The 21,559-nt window shown below is 44.3% G+C and overlaps 1 protein-coding gene across 5 annotated transcripts in view; it reads left to right on the plus strand.

The window, feature by feature from the left end:
• GPCPD1 (glycerophosphocholine phosphodiesterase 1) overlaps nucleotides 1–21,559 on the plus strand; it is a 741,593-nt gene that overhangs the window by 439,194 nt on the left and 280,840 nt on the right. The window lies entirely within an intron of this gene.

Here is a 21,559-nt window from a genome sequence, read left to right on the forward strand (position 1 = left end):
CTGCAATGGTGGTATCATACCAGCTTATCAGAAAGGTGGCCATTTCAGGACCCTTTGCCACAGACCATAATCACCACAGATGCACCAATGACAGGTTGGGGAGCCCATCTCAGCTATCTTAAAATACAGGCAGAATGGGACTCAATCCAGCAAACTTACCACATAAACAACTTGGAATTGCTGACAGTGTTCTGAACCATCAAAGCATTCAAACCACAGATTGGGGGGAGAGGGGGGGGGGGGGGGGGGAGAGACACGACACTCATCCCAACTGTCCCTTCTAGCATAAACAATTTGGAAATGGGCAATTCACAATCACATCCACCTGCTAGCAGAATACATCCCAAGGATGCACAACCAGCTAGCAGACCTCTTAAGCAGGACGCAGCAACAACTGCATGAATGGGAGATTCACCCACAAGTAATTCAATATTACTTTCAAATGTGGGGAACACCAAACCTAGATCTTTTTGCAACAAGCGAAAAAGCAAAATGCCAAAACTCTGCATCCAGATACCCACACCCTCAATCCAAGGGCAATGCTCTATGGATCAATTAGTCAGGGATATTTGCTTACACTTTTCCCCCTCTCCCATTAATTCCATTTCTGGTCAACAAGATCCGTCACACTTCCCTCACTATAATACTCATAGCGCCCACGTGGGTACGTCAACATTGGTACGCAACACTATTGGATCAGTCGGTAGTACCACATCACAAGCTTCCAAACAGACCAGACCTATTGACTCAAAACAACAGTCAGATCAAACATCCCAATCCCAGGATGCTCAAGCTGGCGATTTGGCACCTGAAGTCATAGAATTTGGATATATGGAGCTTGCACCAGAATGTATGGACATTCTAAAACAAGCACATAAACCTGCAACCAGGCAGTGCTATGCAAATAAATGAAAACTTATTTTTTATGTTACTGCCAACCTAAAAAAAACTATGATCCACATAAAACATCAGTACAGGATATTGTATGTTATTTTCTGCATTTATAAAAAGCAAATCTTACTTATTCATCTATTAAAATTAATTTAACAGCAATTTTAGCTTATCTCCAAAACAGACAATATACCTCTCTCTTTAGAATTCCTGTCATAAAAGCTTTAACGAAGGTCTTAAAAGTTATTCCACCAGCTCCTGCATGGAATCTTAACATTGTGCTCACAAGACTTATGGGACCTCTTTTTGAACCAGTGCATTCTTGTGCGATTCTCTCATGGAAAGTTGCGTTCCTGGTAGCAATAACCAAAGTGGTTTCACCGTTTCATATTAATCAGTGGAATTGCCAGTTTTCTTTCGACAGCCAGATTCAGTTGCTGAAAGAGCTCTCCACACTCTTGATCTCAAAAGAGCTCTGATGTGTTATATAGACAGAACGAAAGACTTTAGAAAATCTAAACAATGTTTTGTGGCTTTCCAACAGACTCATAAGGGTAATCCTATTTCCAAACAAGAATTGGCGAGATGGGTAGTAAAGTCTATTCAAACTTGCTATCTTAAATCTAAAAGGCAACTATTAGTAACTCCTAAAGCTTCAGTGGCATTTTTAGGAAATATGCCAATGGCAGACATATGCAAAGCAGCCACATGGTCCACACCACACAAATTTACTAAACGTTAGTGTGGATGTGTTATCTAGGCAACAAGCAAATGTTGGTCAAGAAGTGCTAAAAACACTATTTCGAACTACTGGCTAGCCAAGGCTTGCTTACGGGAGGGACTGCTTTTTAGTCTGTGCACAGCATGTGTATCTGCAACTACACATGCCATCAAAAAGAAAATGTCACTTACGCAGTGTACATCTGTTCATGGCATGTAGTGCTGCCGATTCATGTGCATCCTCCCTGGAAGCCTGTAGCCATTGTAGTACTTTATTATGTAGCTATGTATAATACTTTGCGTGGACATCTTCTTTACTTTCTATATATATTTGTACATATAGAATTCTTCACTCCTAACTTCACCGTCCTGCAGGAAAACAATCTAACAAAGGAGTCAATGCCCATGCGCACTATCACCGAGAGGAGGAGTCACTCGAACTTGTGACTCGAAAGAATCTTCTTCGAAGAAAAGCAACTTGTAACACTCCCCAAACATCCCACTGCGTTACCACAAATTGTTCCCAGAATCAACATTCTGTTGCAACAGGAGGTACAATCACTATTACTGAAACAAGCAATAGAATTGGTCCCACATACTCAACAAGGAACAGGGGTATATTCACTATACTTCTTCATTCCCCAAAAAGATGGCACTCTAAGGACCATCTTAGACCTCAGGTCTCTCAATCTATACATCTTGTCAGAGCACTTTCACATGGTAACTCTACAGGATGTTATTCCACTATTACAAAAACAGGATTACATGACTGCTTTAGACCTCAAAGATGCGTATTTCCATATACCCATCCATCCAGCTCAAAGAAAATACCTCAGTTTTGTCATAGGAAAACATTATCACTTAAAAGTTCTGCCGTTCGGCATAACAGCTCCAAGAGTCTTTACAAAATGTCTAGCCTACTTAAGAAGACAACACATTCACATCTTTCCATATGTAGACTTATAAAATGCTGCAATTTTACATAATGCAAACACTCATTATGTAATAGAAACCCAGCAAACTCACCTTCAGCCAGCACAGGTAAAACCTTATCTAGGTGCTATTTTAAATACAGAAAAAGCCCTAGCATATCCAAATACAAGCTTTCGAAAATATCATACCACACATACAGCCAAATCAACAATACACTGTAAGATTTATCATCAAGATTCTAGGGATGATGGCGTCTTGCATAGCGATAGTTCCACATGCAAGAATCAACATGAGGCCTTTACAACAATGCCTTTAACCACAATGGTCTCAGGCACACGGTCGACCTCAAGATCTAGTGTTGATGAACCGCCAAACGCACACGTCATTTCAATGGTGGAATTTCAGCAATCTAATGAAGGGGTGGTCGTTTCAAGACCCTGTTCCTCAGACCATAATTACAACAGATGCATCAATGATTGGTTGGGGAGCTCACCTAAACAAGCACACCATTCAAGGGCAACGGAATGTCAAACAGAAACAGCTACACATAAACCACTTAGAATTATTATCTGTATTCCTTGCCCTAAAAGCATTTCAACCTCTTCTCAAACAGAAGAATGTTCTCATAAAGACAGACATGACAACCATGTATTATCTCAACAAACAGGAATGGACACATTAATCTCAGCTGTCCCTTCTAGCCCAAACAATTTGGAAATGGGCAATTCACAATCAAATTCAACTAATAGCACAGTACATTCCAGGAATAGACAATCAGTTGGCAGATGTCCTCAGCAGAAATCACCAACAAACACACAAATGGGAGATTCACCCCCAAGTACTTCAAAAGTACTTTCAAAGGTGTGGAACACCAGACATAGATCTATTTGCAACAAACGAAAACACAAAATGCCAAAACTTTGCATCCAGACACCCACCTCCCATGTCCAGGGGCAATGCTCTATGGATCAGTTGGTCAGGGATATTTGCTTATGCTTTTGCCCCCTTCCCACTCCTTCCATTTCTAGTCAACAAGTTGCATCAAACATCACTCATCTTGATACTCATAGCACCAACATGGGCACGTCAGCCTTGGTACACAGCACTACTAGACCTATCTGTAGTACCTCACTCCAAACTCCCAAACAGACCAGATTTGTTAACACAGAACAAAGGTCAAATCAGGCATCCAAACCCCAGTGCTCTCAATCTAGCGATTTGGCTCCTGAAGTCATAGAATTTGGATACTTAAATCTTCCATCTGAATGTATGGAAGTCATTAAACAAGCACGAAAACCCACTACTAGACAGTGCTACGCAAACAAGTTGAAAAGATTTGTCTACTATTGTCAATCTAAGACCATAGATCCACTTATAGCGTCTATACAAGATATTGTATGTTATTTACTTCATTTACAGAAATCAAATTTGGCTTTGTATAGCATGTGTATTTGCAGCTAAACATGTCATCGAACGGAAAATGTCACTTACCCAGTGTACATCTGTTCGTGGCATGTAGTGCTGCAGGTTCACATGCACCCTCCCTCCTCCCAGAAGCCTGTAGTCGTTTAAGTTACTAACATTTGTACATATGTACTGTATATACATTTGCATTGACATCTCTTTTCTCTTATATACTCTATCACTCCTTTCTTCACCCTCTGCGGGAAAACTATCTTACAGTGGAGTTGATGCCCATGCGAAATGGAACCAAGAGGAGTCACTCGATCCCGTGACTCCATGTCGGAATGGATATGCCTAACATGTGAATCTGCAGCACTACATGCCACGAACAGATGTACACTGGGTAAGTGACATTTTATATATAATATATATATATATATATATATATATATATATATATATATATATATATATATATTCGATGGCATGTGTAGCTGCAGATACACATGCTGTGCACATCCCGCCATCTGGTGTTGGGCTCGGAGTGTTACAAGTTGTTTTTCTTCGAAGAAGTCTTTTCGAGTCACAAGACCGAGGGACTCCTCCCATTTCGGCTCCATTGCGCATGGGCGTCGACTCCATCTTAGATTGTTTTTTTTCCGCCATCGGGTTCGGACGTGTTCCTTTTCGCTCAGTGTTTCCGGTCGGTATTGTTTGCGTTCGGTATCGGGTTAGTTACAACAGATCGACATCGACTTTTGAAGAGCTCTGGTGGCCCTTCGGGTTTTTTTTCGATCCCCCGTCGGGGCCTGGTCGGCCCGGCCACGTGTCTCTTCAAGGCTGATGGAACGGACCCCATTCCGCTTCTGCCCAAAATGCCATAACAAGTATCCATATACAGATCAGCATCTGGTCTGTAACTTGTGTTTGTCGCCGGAACACAAGGAAGATACTTGTGAAGCCTGTCGAGCGTTTCGGTCCATGAAGACACTAAGAGACCGAAGAGCATGGAGACTGCAAATGGCGTCTGCGCCGACAGGACAAGAGCGTTTCAAGGAGGAGGAAGAAACATTTTCCATCCATGAATCAGACTCGGATGAGGTCGATCCCGAAGAAACGCCGAAAACCGTGAGTAAGACGTCGAAGCACAAAACTCACGAAAAGACCACTAAAGCCAAGGGGACGCCACCGCCAACAGGCCATGGCTTGACCCGAAAAATAGTTGACCGACCATCGGCACCGAAAAAGGGCACGCTGGGGGCGAAGTCATCCGACTCCGGTCGAGATACCGCCACACAGCAATCTCTGGCTCGAGATAGTGGCTCCGAGCAGGTTCGGCACCGAGATAGCGGAACCGAAATGGGTCAGCACCGAGAATCCACGACGCCGAAAGTAAGGAAGGTTTCGTCAGAAACGAAAAAAGCAGCCGACAAGGTTTCGATACCGAAACATCCGGCATCGGAACCGAAAACAAGTTCCTACACTGAGGAACAAGGACTGTCCACACAAATGAAGACACATAGATTTGGACAGGAATTGGAAACAGTAGAGCCAGACTATACACAAAGAAGGCTCCATATCCAAAAAGAAACGGGGAAAATCAGTACTCTCCCTCCAATTAAAATGAAACGCAAACTTGCCTTTCAGGAAAAAGACAAGCAGCCACAGGCAAAGGTGGCTAAACAAGTAACCCCGCCACCATCTCCACAATGCTCTCCGCAACCATCACCGGTAGCCACTCCACCAATGATGGAATCACCAACTCATACAGGAATGAGTCAAGATGACCCTGACGCATGGGACCTTTATGATGCACCAGTGTCAGATAATAGTCCTGAATGTTATCCAGCTAGACCGTCGCCACCAGAGCATAGTACAGCATACGCACAGGTGGTGTCTAGAGCAGCGGCATTTCATAATGTCAGCCTGCATGCTGAGCTTATTGAAGACTACTTTCTTTTTAACACACTGTCGTCCACACACAGCCAGTATCAAAGTCTTCCTATGGTACCCGGAATGCTAAAACACTCCAAACAAGTGTTTGAAGAGCCTGTAAAAGGAAGAGCCATTACTCCAAGAGTGGAGAAAAAATATAAACTGCCACCAACAGACCACGTGTACATCACACAACAGCTAACACACTCAGTTGTAGTAGGGGCAGCGCGCAAAAGAGCGAACTCACATACTTCAGGAGATGCACTACCTCCAGATAAAGAAAGTAGAAAGTTCGACGCAGCAGGCAAAAAAGTAGCGGCACAGGCAGCAAACCAGTGGCGTATTGCCAATTCACAGGCTTTGTTGGCCAGATACGATAGGGCCCATTGGGACGAAATGCAACACTTTATAGAACATTTGCCCAAGGAGTTCCAAAAGAGAGCGCAGCAGGTAGTAGAAGAAGGACAGAGTATCTCCAACAACCAGATACGGTCAGCAATGGATGCTGCAGACACAGCTGCTAGAACTGTCAACACAGTAGTAACAATAAGGAGACATGCATGGCTGCGTACATCAGGATTTAAACCAGAAATACAGCAAGCTGTGCTGAATATGCCATTCAACGGACGGCAATTGTTTGGGCCGGAGGTGGACACTGCGATCGAAAAACTTAAAAAAGACACTGACACGGCCAAAGCCATGGGCGCACTCTACTCCCCACAGGGCAGAGGCACATTTCGAAAAACACAGTTTAGAGGGGAGTTTCGAGGACAAAGCACAGAACCCACAACCTCACAAGCAAGACCCACTTACCAGAGCCAGTATCAGCAGGGAAGTTTTCGGGGACAATATAGAGGGGGACAATTCCAAAAGAATAGAGGAAAGTTCCAAAGTCCCAAAACTCCTCAAAACAAGCAGTGACTTCAAAGTCACACATCCCCAACACATAACATCTGTGGGGGGGGGGGACTAACCAAATTTTACAAACATTGGGAGGAAATAAGAACAGACACTTGGGTCCTAGCAATTATCCAGCATGGTTATTGCATAGAATTTCTCAAATTCCCTCCAAACGTCCCACCGAAAACACACAATATGTCAAAACAACATATAGATCTTGTAGGACTAGAAGTTCAGGCAATGCTACTAAAAGAAGCAATAGAATTAGTACCAAAACACCAGAAAGGAACAGGAGTTTACTCTCTGTACTTTCTCATACCCAAAAAAGAAAAGAGTCTGAGACCTATATTAGATCTCCGAACATTAAATACCTACATCAAATCAGATCACTTTCACATGGTGACATTACAAGACGTAATCCCACTACTCAAACAACAAGACTACATGACAACACTAGACCTAAAGGATGCATATTTCCATATACCGATACATCCTTCACACAGAAAGTACTTAAGGTTTGTATTCCAAGGGATACATTACCAATTCAAGGTGTTGCCATTCGGAATAACAACTGCGCCAATAGTTTTTACAAAGTGCCTGGCAGTCGTAGCTGCACATATCAGAAGGCAGCAAATACATGTGTTCCCGTACCTAGACGATTGGTTAATCAAAACCAACACACTAGAAAAGTGTTCACAGCACACAAAGTATGTCATAGAAACACTACACAAACTAGGTTTCTCAATCAACTACACAAAGTCACACCTTATACCGTGTCAAACACAGCAATACTTAGGGGCGAAAATCAACACAGCAAAAGGGATTGCCACTCCAAGTCCACAAAGGGTTCAGGCATTTCACAATATAATACAGGCCATGTATCCAAAACAAAAAATACAAGTCAAAATGGTGATGAAACTCCTAGGCATGATGTCTTCATGCATAGCCATTGTCCCAAATGCAAGGTTGCACATGCGGCCCTTACAACAGTGCCTAGCATCACAGTGGTCACAGGCACGAGGTCAACTTCTAGATCTGGTGTTGGTAGACCGCCAAACATACACCTCGCTTCAATGGTGGAACAGTATAAATTTAAACAAAGGGCGGCCTTTCCAAGACCCAGTGCCACAATATGTAATAACAACAGATGCCTCCATGATAGGGTGGGGAGCACACCTCAATCAATACAGCATCCAAGGACAATTGGACACTCACCAAAAACAGTTTCACATAAATCACTTAGAACTATTGGCAGTATTTCTAGTGCTGAAAGCATTTCAACCCATAATAAGCCACAAACACATTCTTGTCAAAACAGACAATATGACAACTATGTATTAACTAAACAAACAGGGAGGGACACACTCAACACAGTTGTGTCTCCTGGCACAAAAAATATGGCATTGGGCGATTCACAACCACATTCGCCTAATAGCACAATTTATTCCAGGAATTCAGAATCAGTTAGCAGACAATCTCTCTCGGGATCATCAACAGATCCACGAATGGGAGATTCACCCCCAAATACTGAATACTTACTTCCAGAGTTGGGGAACACCACAAATAGATCTATTTGCAACAAAGGAAAACGCAAAATGCCAAAACTTCGCATCCAGGTACCCACAAGATCAGTCTCAGGGCAATGAATTATGGATGAGTTGGTCAGGGATATTTGCTTACGCTTTCCCCCTCTCCCACTCCTTCCATATCTAGTAAACAAGCTGAGTCAAAACAAACTCATACTAATAGCGCCAACATGGGCAAGACAACCTTGGTACACAACACTACTAGACCTTTCAGTAGTGCCTCATGTCAAACTACCAAACATACCAGATCTGTTAACGCAACACAAACAACAGATCAGACACCCAAATCCAGCATCGCTGAATCTAGCAATCTGGCTCCAGAAGTCCTAGAATTCGGACACTTAGACCTTACACATGAATGTATGGAGGTCATAAAACAAGCTAGGAAACCTACCACTAGACATTGCTATGCAAATAAGTGGAAAAGATTTGTTTATTACTGCCATAATAATCAAATTCAACCCTTACACGCATCTGCCAAAGACCTCGTAGGATACTTACTACATCTGCAAAAGTCAAAGCTAGCTTTTTCTTCCATTAAGATACATCTTACAGCAATTTCAGCTTACCTGCAAATTACGCACTCAACTTCTCTATTTAGGATACCAGTCATAAAAGCATTTATGGAGGGTCTAAAGAGAATTATACCACCAAGAACACCACCAGTTCCTTCATGGAACCTCAACATTGTCTTAACACGACTCATGGGTCCACCTTTCGAACCTATGCACTCTTGTGAAATGCAATACTTAACATGGAAAGTTGCATTTTTAATTGCCATCACATCTTTTAGAAGAGTAAGTGAGATTCAAGCATTCACCATACAAGAACCATTTATTCAAATACACAAGCATAAAGTAGTTCTACGGACAAATCAATTTTTTTTACCAAAAGTCATATCACCGTTCCACTTAAATCAAACAGTAGAATTACCAGTGTTCTTCCCACAGCCAGACTCTGTAGCTGAAAGAGCACTACATACATTAGACATCAAAAGAGCGTTAATGTACTACATTGACAGAACAAAACAAATTCGAAAAACAAAACAATTATTTATTGCTTTCCAAAAACCTCATACAGGAAATCCAATTTCTAAACAAGGCATTGCTAGATGGATAGTTACGTGCATTCAAACCTGTTATCTTAAAGCAAAAAGAGAACTGCCTATTACACCAAAGGCACGCTCGACTAGAAAGAAAGGTGCTACCATGGCCTTTCTAGGAAATATTCCAATGACCGAAATATGTAAGGCAGCTACATGGTCTACGCCTCATACATTTACCAAGCACTACTGTGTAGATGTGCTAACGGCACAGCAAGCCACAGTAGGCCAAGCAGTACTACGAACATTGTTTCAAACAACTTCAACTCCTACAGGCTGAACCACCGCTTTTGGGGAGATAACTGCTTACTAGTCTATGCACAGCATGTGTATCTGCAGCTACACATGCCATCGAACGGAAAATGGCACTTACCCAGTGTACATCTGTTCGTGGCATTAGTCGCTGCAGATTCACATGCGCCCGCCCGCCTCCCCGGGAGCCTGTAGCCGTTTAGAAGTTGATCCTGAACATCTGTATATTTGTAAATATATTACTTTAAACTACATTATGTACATTACTCCATTGCATGGGCACTATTACTAGCATACACAACTCCTACCTCACCCTCTGCGGGGAAAACAATCTAAGATGGAGTCGATGCCCATGCGCAATGGAGCCGAAATGGGAGGAGTCCCTCGGTCTCGTGACTCGAAAAGACTTCTTTGAAGAAAAACAACTTGTAACACTCCGAGCCCAACACCAGATGGCGGGATGTGCACAGCATGTGAATCATCTGCAGCGACTAATGCCACGAACAGATGTACACTGGGTAAGTGACATTTTCCATATATATGCGCGCGCACACACACACACCCCTGAAACCCCCTCTACCCCCCTCCCCCCCCCCCCCCCTCAGTCCCTGCTCTGGCACAAAACTGGACAATTGAAAGGGGAATAACCCACTTCCCTGTCCGTCACCACCCCAGGGGTGGTGTCCAGAGCTCCTTCAGGTGGCCACTTGATTCTGCCATCTTGAATCCAAGATGGGCAGAGACCTCTGAGAACATCTGAGTGGCCAGGACAGGCAAGTGACATCACAGTCCCCTCCTGATAGGTGGTCTGCATGCTAGGTGACCGATCCCTCTTTTGGGCTATTTAGGGTCTCTCTCTTGGGTGGCTCCTCAGATTCGCAAAATTCCAGCAGGACTCCTCTGCATTGGTCACGTCATCTTCTGACCACTGGAACTGCAACTGGACCCTCCAGGAACTGACACTGTAACGACTCTGCTCTGCACCATAGTTTCTCCGGCACCTTCCAACAACTGCAACATTTCCCCGGCCGTATATCAGATGGAAGAATTTAAAAGGAAGTTTCCACTTCAACTGGTCCACCCTAGGGGTGGGAATGGTATGAAGTGGGAACACCTTCTAATATAATTAATTTTCCTACCACCAAATTTGGGGTAAGGAACTTGGGGTCTGCAAGCTCTAACATTTGGAGAGCCCTGGGTCACATTTCAAAGGTGGCAAGGCCTTTGAAGCTCCCCACCCTGGAATATCCATCCTGCCTGGGAGAGGTGTTCACACCTCTGCCCAGAGCAGGCTTTTGTTCTGAGCCCTTGAGAGCATTAGCTCTCACCTCATGGGCCAGAGCTCTGTCTAAGGTGGCTGTACTGGTTTTCCCAGTCGGTGCCCATGCTAGGAGGTAGTAGGTTTTCAAGGGGCACCTCTAAAGTTCGCTCTGAGTAGTGCGTGTATTAACCCCTTCACTGCCAGTCCTTTCCCCCACCTCAGGTGCCAAGCCTTTTTTGGCTATTTGGGGTAGTGCGCACTTAGGCCCTCATAAATGTTTGTCCACATAAGCTATCCACACCAAACTTGCATCCTTGTTTTTTTTTTTTCAACATTTTGGGGATTCTAGAGTACCAAGAGTTTGTGGGTTCCCCTCATTGCGTAGGCTCTCATTATTCTAATGAGACTACTGGATTTGGGTGTCAGAATCATTTGCACTGTGGGGGACTGAGTCTGAACCCACTACAGGTGACACCTGCTGACCTAATCCGGGTTTTGTTCCGACTAACTAACAGTGCCTCATTACTACCCAAGAGCAGGGATGATTGGGCAACCAAGCGCATGCCACAGTTGACTCCTCAGGGAAATCGTGGTCACTCAGATCTCATCCGTTTCTCTCAGTTACATTAGTCTCACATATACAAGGACAATGAGAGGCAGAATATAGTTCAATAAGGTTTATTGAAGTAACTGCATCTTAGATAATAAAGCATGTACTGCGATAACTAGGACGATGAAGCATGACAGGATTAAAATTGTGACAAGGAGAGTGAAGCATAAAAATAACACTACCCTATTGTAGGAAGTTGGCTCTCTATGTGCTATTTCAAAGTAAGGAATAGCATGCACAGAGTCCAAGGGTTCCCCTTAGAGGTAAAATAGTGGTAAAAAGAGATAATACTAATGCTCTATTTTGTGGTAGTGTGGTCGAGCAGTAGGCTTATCCAAGGAGTAGTGTTAAGCATTTGTTGTACATACACATAGACAATAAATGAGGTACACACACTCAGAGACAAATCCAGCCAATAGGTTTTGTATAGAAAAATATCTTTTCTTAGTTTATTTTATGAACCACAGGTTCAAATTTAACATGTAATATCTTGTTTGAAAGGTATTGCAGGTAAGTACATTAGGAACTTTGAATCATTTCAATTGCATGTATACTTTTCAAGTTATTCACAAATAGCTATTTCAAAAGTGGACACTTAGTGCAATTTTCACAGTTCCTGGGGGAGGTAAGTTTTGGTTAGTTTTACCAGGTAAGTAAGACACTTACAGGGTTCAGTTCTTGGTCCAAGGTAGCCCACCGTTGTTGGTTCAGAGCAACCCCAAAGTCACCACACCAGCAGCTCAGGGCCGGTCAGGTGCAGAGTTCAAAGTGGTGCCCAAAACGCATAGGCTAGAATGGAGAGAAGGGGGTGCCCCGGTTCCGGTCTGCTTGCAGGTAAGTACCCGCGTCTTCGGAGGGCAGACCAGGGGGGTTTTGTAGGGCACCGGGGGGGACACAAGCCCACACAGAAATTTCACCCTCAGCGGCGCGGGGGCGGCCGGGTGCAGTGTAAGAACAAGCGTCGGGTTCGTAATGGAAGTCAATGAGAGATCAAGGGATCTCTTCAGCGCTGCAGGCAGGCAAGGGGGGGCTTCCTCGGGGAAACCTCCACTTGGGCAAGGGAGAGGGACTCCTGGGGGTCACTTCTGCAGTGAAAGTCCGGTCCTTCAGGTCCTGGGGGCTGCGGGTGCAGGGTCTTTTCCAGGCGTCGGGACTTAGGTTTCAGAGAGTCGCGGTCAGGGGAAGCCTCAGGATTCCCTCTGCAGGCGGCGCTGTGGGGGCTCAGGGGGGACAGGTTTTGGTACTCAGTCGTAGAGTAGTCCGGGGGTCCTCCCTGAGGTGTTGGTTCTCCACCAGCCGAGTCGGGGTCGCCGGGTGCAGTGTTGCAAGTCTCACGCTTCTTGCGGGGAGATTGCAGGGTTCTTTAAAGCTGCTTCTGGAAACAAAGTTGCAGTCTTTTTGGAGCAGGTCCGCTGTCCTCGGGAGTTTCTTGTCGTCGTCGAAGCAGGGCAGTCCTCAGAGGATTCAGAGGTCGCTGGTCCCTTTGGAAGGCGTCGCTGGAGCAGAGTTCTTTGGAAGGCAGGAGACAGGCCGGTGAGTTTCTGGAGCCAAGGCAGTTGTTGTCTTCTGGTCTTCCTCTGCAGGGGTTTTCAGCTAGGCAGTCCTTCTTCTTGTTGTTGTTGCAGGAATCTAATTTTCTAGGGTTCAGGGTAGCCCTTAAATACTAAATTTAAGGGCGTGTTTAGGTCTGGGGGGTTAGTAGCCAATGGCTACTAGCCCTGAGGGTGGGTACACCCTCTTTGCGCCTCCTCCCAAGGGGAGGGGGTCACAATCCTAACCCTATTGGGGGAATCCTCCATCTGCAAGATGGAGGATTTCTAAAAGTTAGTCACCTCAGCTCAGGACACCTTAGGGGCTGTCCTGACTGGCCAGTGACTCCTCCTTGTTGCTTTCTTTGTTCCCTCCAGCCTTGCCGCCAAAAGTGGGGGCCGTGGCCGGAGGGGGCGGGCAACTCCACTAAGCTGGAGTGCCCTGCTGGGCTGTGACAAAGGGGTGAGCCTTTGAGGCTCACCGCCAGGTGTTACAGCTCCTGCCTGGGGGAGGTGTTAGCATCTCCACCCAGTGCAGGCTTTGTTACTGGCCTCAGAGTGACAAAGGCACTCTCCCCATGAGGCCAGCAACATGTCTCTAGTGTGGCAGGCTGCTGGAACTAGTCAGCCTACACAGACAGTCGGTTAAGTTTCAGGGGGCACCTCTAAGGTGCCCTCTGGGGTGTATTTTGCAATAAAATGTACACTGGCATCAGTGTGCATTTATTGTGCTGAGAAGTTTGATACCAAACTTCCCAGTTTTCAGTGTAGCCTTTATGGTGCTGTGGAGTTCGTGTTTGACAAACTCCCAGACCATATACTCTTATGGCTACCCTGCACTTACAATGTCTAAGGTTTTGTTTAGACACTGTAGGGGTACCATGCTCATGCACTGGTACCCTCACCTATGGTATAGTGCACCCTGCCTTAGGGCTGTAAGGCCTGCTAGAGGGGTGACTGACCTATACTTGCATAGGCAGTGAGAGGCTGGCATGGCACCCTGAGGGGAGTGCCATGTCGACTTACTCGTTTTGTTCTCACTAGCACACACAAGCTGGCAAGCAGTGTGTCTGTGCTGAGTGAGAGGTCTCCAGGGTGGCATAAGACATGCTGCAGCCCTTAGAGACCTTCCTTGGCATCAGGGCCCTTGGTACTAGAAGTACCAGTTACAAGGGACTTATCTGGATGCCAGGGTCTGCCAATTGTGGTTACAAAAGTACAGGTTAGGGAAAGAACACTGGTGCTGGGGCCTGGTTAGCAGGCCTCAGCACACTTTCAATTGTAAACATAGCATCAGCAAAGGCAAAAAGTCAGGGGGCAACCATGCCAAGGAGGCATTTCCTTACACCTATTGTCACTAAAATCATTAAAATAGCTCTTACCTAGGCTATGTTAGAGCACAACATGTTGAGCTTTAATTTTGCCCTTCAGGTTCCCCTGGGAAGACGGCATCCCTCATACCTGAGCAAGAGGCCTGTAGTCTATATAAGCAGCCGCAGCGAAGCACTCGGCAATCAGCATACAGTCGTGGTCATCTGACAGGAATCTCCCGCTAACGTACATGGGTCAAAGTAGTGTTTTTATTTTAAAAAACAGCTGATGTTCCAAGTAAGGATCCCCACGTAAGAGTGTATGTTTCTGTGAACATTAGAGACAGAGCATACCACGTTTGCTGGCAACCTATCTTACTGCAGCCTTGAGAAAAGCACAGAGTGAAAGAAATGTCTTGTTTACAAATGCAGTGCTGGCCTAGGCAAAGAACAGCTACACAGGGAAAATAAAACAAGACCGCAAATGTGGCTATTGTTAAAATAATAACAGCAGAAGGCCTAGTTTGCTAAAATTATGTGTATGAAGCTATAACCAAAATGGCTACACAACACCCTGGAGGAGACCAAGAAATTAGCCAAAATACAGCTACATTTGTTTTTTTTTAAATGGTGGGGGGGGTGGAGGTCTGCAGAAGAAAGCTTGTGTGTGTGTGTGTGTGTTTTTTTTATTTTTATTTTTATTTTTTATCCCTGAAAATGGCATCGACAAAGGGTTTGCAGTGCTAAAATGACCATCTTCCCAGCTTTCAGGAACAGGCAGACTTGAATCAGAAAACCACATTTTTCAACACAATTTTGGCATTTTACTGAGACATACCCCATTTTTACTATTTTTGTGCTTTTAGCCTCCTTCCAGTTATTGACAGAAATAGGTGTGAAACCAATGCTGGATCCCGGACAGCTAAACATTTCTGAAAAGTAGACAACATTCTGAATTCAGCAAGGGGTCATTTGTGTAGATCCTGCAAGGTTTTTGGACACAAAGTAACAGCTAAAATAAAAAAAATAAAAAAAACTTCCATTTCTTTTTCCAGCTAAGGCAGATTTTTAAAGCAATATACCGTTAAGTCTGCTGGACTCTTCTGGTTGCGGGGATATATAGTGCTTGCAGGTTCATCAAGAAACCTAGGTATCCATAGCCAATAAAGGAGCTGCACCTTGCAGTGGTTATTCATTGTATACCGGGTATGCAGCAATTTATTTGGTGAAATATAAAGAGTGAAAAATAGGTATCAAGGAAACCTAGGTATTTCCAAAATGGGCACAAGATAAGGCGTTGAGAAGCAGTGGTCATTTGCACAGCTCTGAATTCTGGGGTCCACATATTAGCATGTGAATTACAGGGCATTTCTCAAATAAACGTCTTTTTTTACTCACTGTCTTACATTTGAAAGGAAAAAATGTAGAGAAAGACAAGGGGCAATAACACTGGTTATTCTATTTTGCATTTCCCCCAAGTCTCACGATAAAAATGGTACCTCACTTGTGTGGGTAGGCCTAATGCCCGCGACAGGAAATGCAACATGGACACATCAATGAAAAAACGTGAAATCTGAAGTGTTTTCTCGAAAGTGCCTAGCTGTGGATTTTGGCCTCTAGATTAGCCGGCACCAAGGGAAACCTAGCAAACCTACACATTTTTTAAAACTAGACACCTAGGGGAATTCCGAATACAGTGACTTGTGGGGCTCTCACCAGGTTCTGTTCCCCAGAATTCTTTGCAAACCTTAAAATGTGGCCCAAAAAAACTTTTTCCTCTCATTTCAGTGATAGAAAGTTCTGAAATCTGAGAGGAGCCACACATTTCCTTCCACCCAGCATTCCCCCAAGTCTCCCGATAAAAATGATACCTCAGTTGTGTTGGTAGGCCTAGTGCCCGCAGCAGGAAACGCCCCAAAACGCAACATGGACACATCACATTTTCCCAAAGAAAACGCACCTGTTTTTTGCAAAGTGCCTAGCTGAGGATTTTGGCCTCTAGCTCATCCGGCACCTCAGAAAACCTAGCAAACCTTTCTGAAAACTAGACACCTAGGGGAACCCAGGATGTGGTAACTTGAGGCACTCCCACCAGGTTCTGTTACCCAGAATTCTTAGCAAACGTCAATTTGGCAAAAAAAAACACTTTTCCCTCACATTTTGGTGCTGCAAAGTTCTGGAATCTGAGGGGAGCCACAAACTTTGTTCTTCCCAGCATTTCTCCTACATCTCCTGATGAAAATGGTCCCTCACTTGTATGGGTAGGCCTAGTGCCCGTGACAGGAAATGCCCCAAAACACTACGTGGAAACATAAAAATTATGAAAACAAAACTACCTGTTTTTGCAGGGGTGGGGAGGGAATCTGCGTTTTTGGTCCTGGGCTCAGCAGCCATCCAGGGAAACCTACCAAAACCAGATATTTCTGAAAACTAGACACCCGAGGTAGTCCTGGGAGGTGTGACTTGCATGGATCCCCCAGTGTTTTCTTACCCATAATCCTCAACAAACTTCAAATTTAGCTAAAAAGTCATATTTTCCCCACATTTCTGTGTGGGAACACTGCACCAGCACAAATTTCCTACCACTCAACATTCCCCTCAATCTCCCGATAAAAATGATAAATCATATATGTAGGTGGGCCAAGTGCCTGCGACAGAGAAGAGCCTAAAAAACATGTTGAAATTGAGGGGGAACCAAAGTGGGTCCAAAAGGGCAGTTTGAAAAAAATAAATAAATTTAGGCTGACAAGTGGGACAGAATTTTTATTGATATAGATGCGACAGTGCTGGGTGGTAGGAATTTTGTGGATTCCTTCAGATTTCGGAAGATTCCATCACAAAAATGTGGGGAAAAGGTGTGATTTGAAGCACAGTTGGAGGTTTGCAGGGCATTGTGGGTAAGAAAATGGTGCAGGGTGCATGTGAAGCACACCACCTTGGACCACATGTTTAGTTTTCAGATGTGTCTTTGTCTCGTAGATTTTTCTACATGGCAGCATCCCAAAGTCCAAAAAGTACAGCCCTCACCTTCCAAGTGGGATCATTTTGAGAGTTAGACAAGCTCTCGTGGCCCAAATGTAAAACCAAACCCCCAAAAAAATCAAATGTACTCTTGCTTGTTGTTGAGATAAGATCTTTTAGTGTTTGGGGGGGAGAGCTGAAAGCCTGTTACCTCCTTCAGTTGAGGTAGGGGCATAACCATTGCCATACTGGTTGGTAGCCACCACCCCACTTTTTTTTTTATTCCCAGGCATCTAGTGGGCTTCCCCTCAAGGGGGGCAGAAATGGCCAACAGTAATGTGACCCCATGGGGAGCGACCTTTGCCCAAGGAGCTGTCCCCTTCATCAGAACACACACACAGTTTTTTCTGCCCCCCCCCCCCAGGACAGATCGGCCTAATAGTAATAGGCTGATCTGCCCCCACTGTATGCAGCCTAACGTTCATACAATGTTACCATTCACTTTACTAGGACTAAGATGATGATGGAGGTATTTTCTAAGCCCCTGTCAGATATGCACCTGACAGCTACCTGGGCTACTGCATATAGTAAATTCCACACTGCAAAATCTTCTTCCCGAACCCATGCAAAAATGTCCTGTGAGGTTGTGTGACCTAGTACTAAACTACCAGATGCTGCATTGTTCCTGCTACCTGCTTGATGTTGTGGAATGAATCCACATATTGAATAGCATCATCCAGTATATGCAAGTAGGATAGGCTAATTTTAAGTGACTCCAAACTTTCCCTGTGCCAGTTATTGTTTAGAAATCTTTCTCCACTTGGTTTACTTTTTATCTACTTGAAGAGAAACTGTGAGGTTTCACATCCGCGTGAATTGATACCAGTTTGGGAGAGCTTCTTAATAAAACAGTCATAAGAGAAATTTCTGTCCTGTCACTTGGGGCAGCGATACTCTCAAGTTGATAATGGGAAAGAGCTAAGCACTATGAGTATTGTCAGATTGTAAGGAACCAGGTTTTGTGCAGGTTTTCCCTGACTTTTTGCCCTAGTTTTGACTACTAGGTACTAGTGTGATGTAATGGTTCTGAAATACCCAGCTAAAAAGGACTTAGTGTGTGCCCTGGCCTTAAAATGGTGTATTTTTTATTGGCTGGCCCCCAATTGGCATAACCTGAGAAGTCCCTAGTATATGGTGCCAGGGGTACCCAGGGCTTGTAGGTTGGGGTGTCTTCATAGACTGCAGCTGTAGTTGTGCTCTCCAAACGTGTACCAGAAGGTAAAACATGGCTCCCATTCTGCCATTGCAGACTGGAAGAGCAGTTTACAATTGCTAACTCAACGTTGCCACTTAAAGTAATGGCGAAGCCCACACATTCCCTTTTAATGTATGTAAGCCACCCCTATGGCAGGCCTAATGAGCATTAAGGAAGGGTTCTGTATGGTATAAATAGGTACTTTTACATGTGCCAGCAGTAAAAATCCTAAATTGTCGTTTTTACTGTGAAAATGTTAGTAACCACATTCAAAAGTACAGTTACAGGCTGGCACCCCAGCTCTTTTATCTTCTGAATGGGGAATACTAAGGCTGGCAATGTTTGATATCGAAGGAATTACTCAATTAAATCAGAGTTTATGGTTAAATCGAATTTAATTTCACTGGTGGGCAAATTGCAACTTTAAAAGTTGCCACTTCAGTTGACCAAGGTTTACAGTGCTTGTTGACTGATGTATATGAGACTTTCACTACAGGCAGCTTTCTGCCCTTCTGGGGCGAAGTGCTTAAGACTCCCAGGAAAGGACACAACAGGGGCCTGCATGCGAGAGAGGTATTACCTCCCCCATGCAGAAAGCCACAAGGGTGTTAGCCAATAAAGGTGAGTTTCAAAGAAGAAGCCGCCTTTGAACAGCAAATGGGTAAAACATAGGAGAAGGGCACTCTTTTGTTTCTACATACAGGCTGGAACTGGGTACAGGAGAGAAGTCAGTTGCACCTGGTAGCTAGCGAAGGAAGGGACTGTGCCTGCCGTGTCCTGCTCAAGGGAGAAGCCATCTCCAAGAGCCCAGCAAAGCTGAAGAAGCCTGCCGTGGCATGTTGGTAGCCCAAAGTCTTCAAGTAGCTACCACCACCACCACCTCCCTGCAGCACCAAGGACCAAGACATGATGCACAGAGTTGCGCCGGAGTTTGCTGAGTCTGGTAGTGTTGTTGGAGAGCTGCTGAGATAATCAGGAGATGCGTTATCGTCCCAGGAAGGATTGGCATTTAACTGCAGTGTTTTGTGACCGGTAACCTAGTAGTGACTGGACTTCAGCCAGGCGAAAGAGGACCTTGTGGGACATCAGCCCTGCAATCAGGAGCCCCGCACCATCTTTGGTGACCAAGGAGCACCTGGAGGAAAACCGCAATCAACCGCACCGCATTCCCAGCATCCCTGGAGCATATTAGGCATACATATCCCTTGCATCAGGACTTCTCCATATGAATCCATTACAACACAGATAAAGTGCATGGAACTGCTTGAAGACTGCTGCTTCTCTGGAGGTAACTATTTCTACGGGCCTTGCTGGTCCCCGACTTTGCTCCTTGCTGGAGTTCTACTTCTAACCGATTGCATGACGCTTACCCAGCTTTCGTTCAAAAAGTTTTTAAGTGTCGCGGTTGAGTGAAAATGCTTTGATTTATTATTGCATATAAAATCCATATCTCCGGTTCCCTCAAGTGGATCTTTTTCTTTGTGATGTCTAGATTTATGTAAAATACAGGTTTTTTTAAATAAATAGTGTCATCTTTCTTAAGTGTTGCATCAACGTCATCTTAATTGTTTTTTTTGGTGCTGTTTAAATGTTACTCACTAGATCCGCTGTGTAAGCCTGGCTGCTTAGTGCCACATCTACCCTGGATTGAGTTGCGGGTTTTACAGGTGAAACCTACTGGCCCTAAATGGGTTGTTAAGTGCACTACACTGCACAACCACACCATATAATAACCTCAGTTTCCTCGTACACATGATGGTAACTATATTCTTGTTCATTAAGTAGTGTAAGCTTACCCCCAGTACCTGGTAGGCATGGCCTTCTGCCACATCTTGCACCCAAAATTAAGTACCCAGTTACATTGCCCTTGGTCATGTCTAGTGGGTACTGGGCACAGGGAAAAGCACTTTTTAACAAGCATAGTGGGTACTCATTAATAAAACAAGTCAAAACATTTCTGTAGTCGTATCTACCTCTTTTCTTTTTGGTCTTCACTTGTTTTTAACTTCAGTTTGTTGAACCAGGGATTCCCTTTTGTTTGGATCTCTGTTCCTAGAGAAATCAGCCTTTTCTTCGCCATAACTTTCAGAAGAAGCCTTGTGGTTCAAGTCATTTTGTTCAAGGACACATGGGAATTGTACAGTTTTCTTTATATCAAAGGTGTTTTCACTTTTATAAAAGCCGGGAAGTGCACCTTCTTGTGTTCCTTACTGGTGAGGCTTTGCACAGTCTTTATGTGGCTCATGCACTACCGTTGTATCCTGTTGTTTTGATACTTATTTACGACTATTCTAGTCAACCGGTGTTAGGAAGGCATACAATACATGCCTAGTCTGTTGTTGGTTGTGCTATTCCAAACCATGACTGGCTTTGTGCCGCTTCTACCAGATATCCAGCAGCATCAATTCTTCAAAGGCAAGAACCATTATTGGTAAACTGTAGGGCAGCCACCAAGTGTACTCATGCCTTTTGTATGTATTAATTATATGCATTTTTGCAAGAGAGCCCTTCCAACATTTGTGGATAACTCGTGTATGTACATATGGCGCCCTCTCATTCTTGTAGCATAACATTTGATAATGAGAGGACATAGGACAGTAGATTAAAAGGATGTATGTTACAGACTGAGGTACTTGTAGTCCTTAATATTCCTCCATTACATCATTCTCATATGAGCATATACCTCCTATCAGTCTTGCTGCAATAAAATCCAGTGAAACTGAAGTTAGAATGTTGCTGACATTAGAAGTGAAAGAGGATTGGCTTATAGTGTGACTTGCCTGTGTAAGGACCCTTTTTAAGTTCAAAACTGCAGTATTTTCTGTTTCCCCCTGGCTGGGCTGTTAGCAAGATTCTCGGCTATGTGTGATGAAAGAGTAAACACTGATTAAATGTTTGTGTTTTTGTTGT

The sequence above is a fragment of the Pleurodeles waltl genome, chromosome 5 (assembly GCF_031143425.1).
Source record: "Pleurodeles waltl isolate 20211129_DDA chromosome 5, aPleWal1.hap1.20221129, whole genome shotgun sequence".
Classification (NCBI taxonomy): Eukaryota; Metazoa; Chordata; class Amphibia; order Caudata; family Salamandridae; genus Pleurodeles; species Pleurodeles waltl.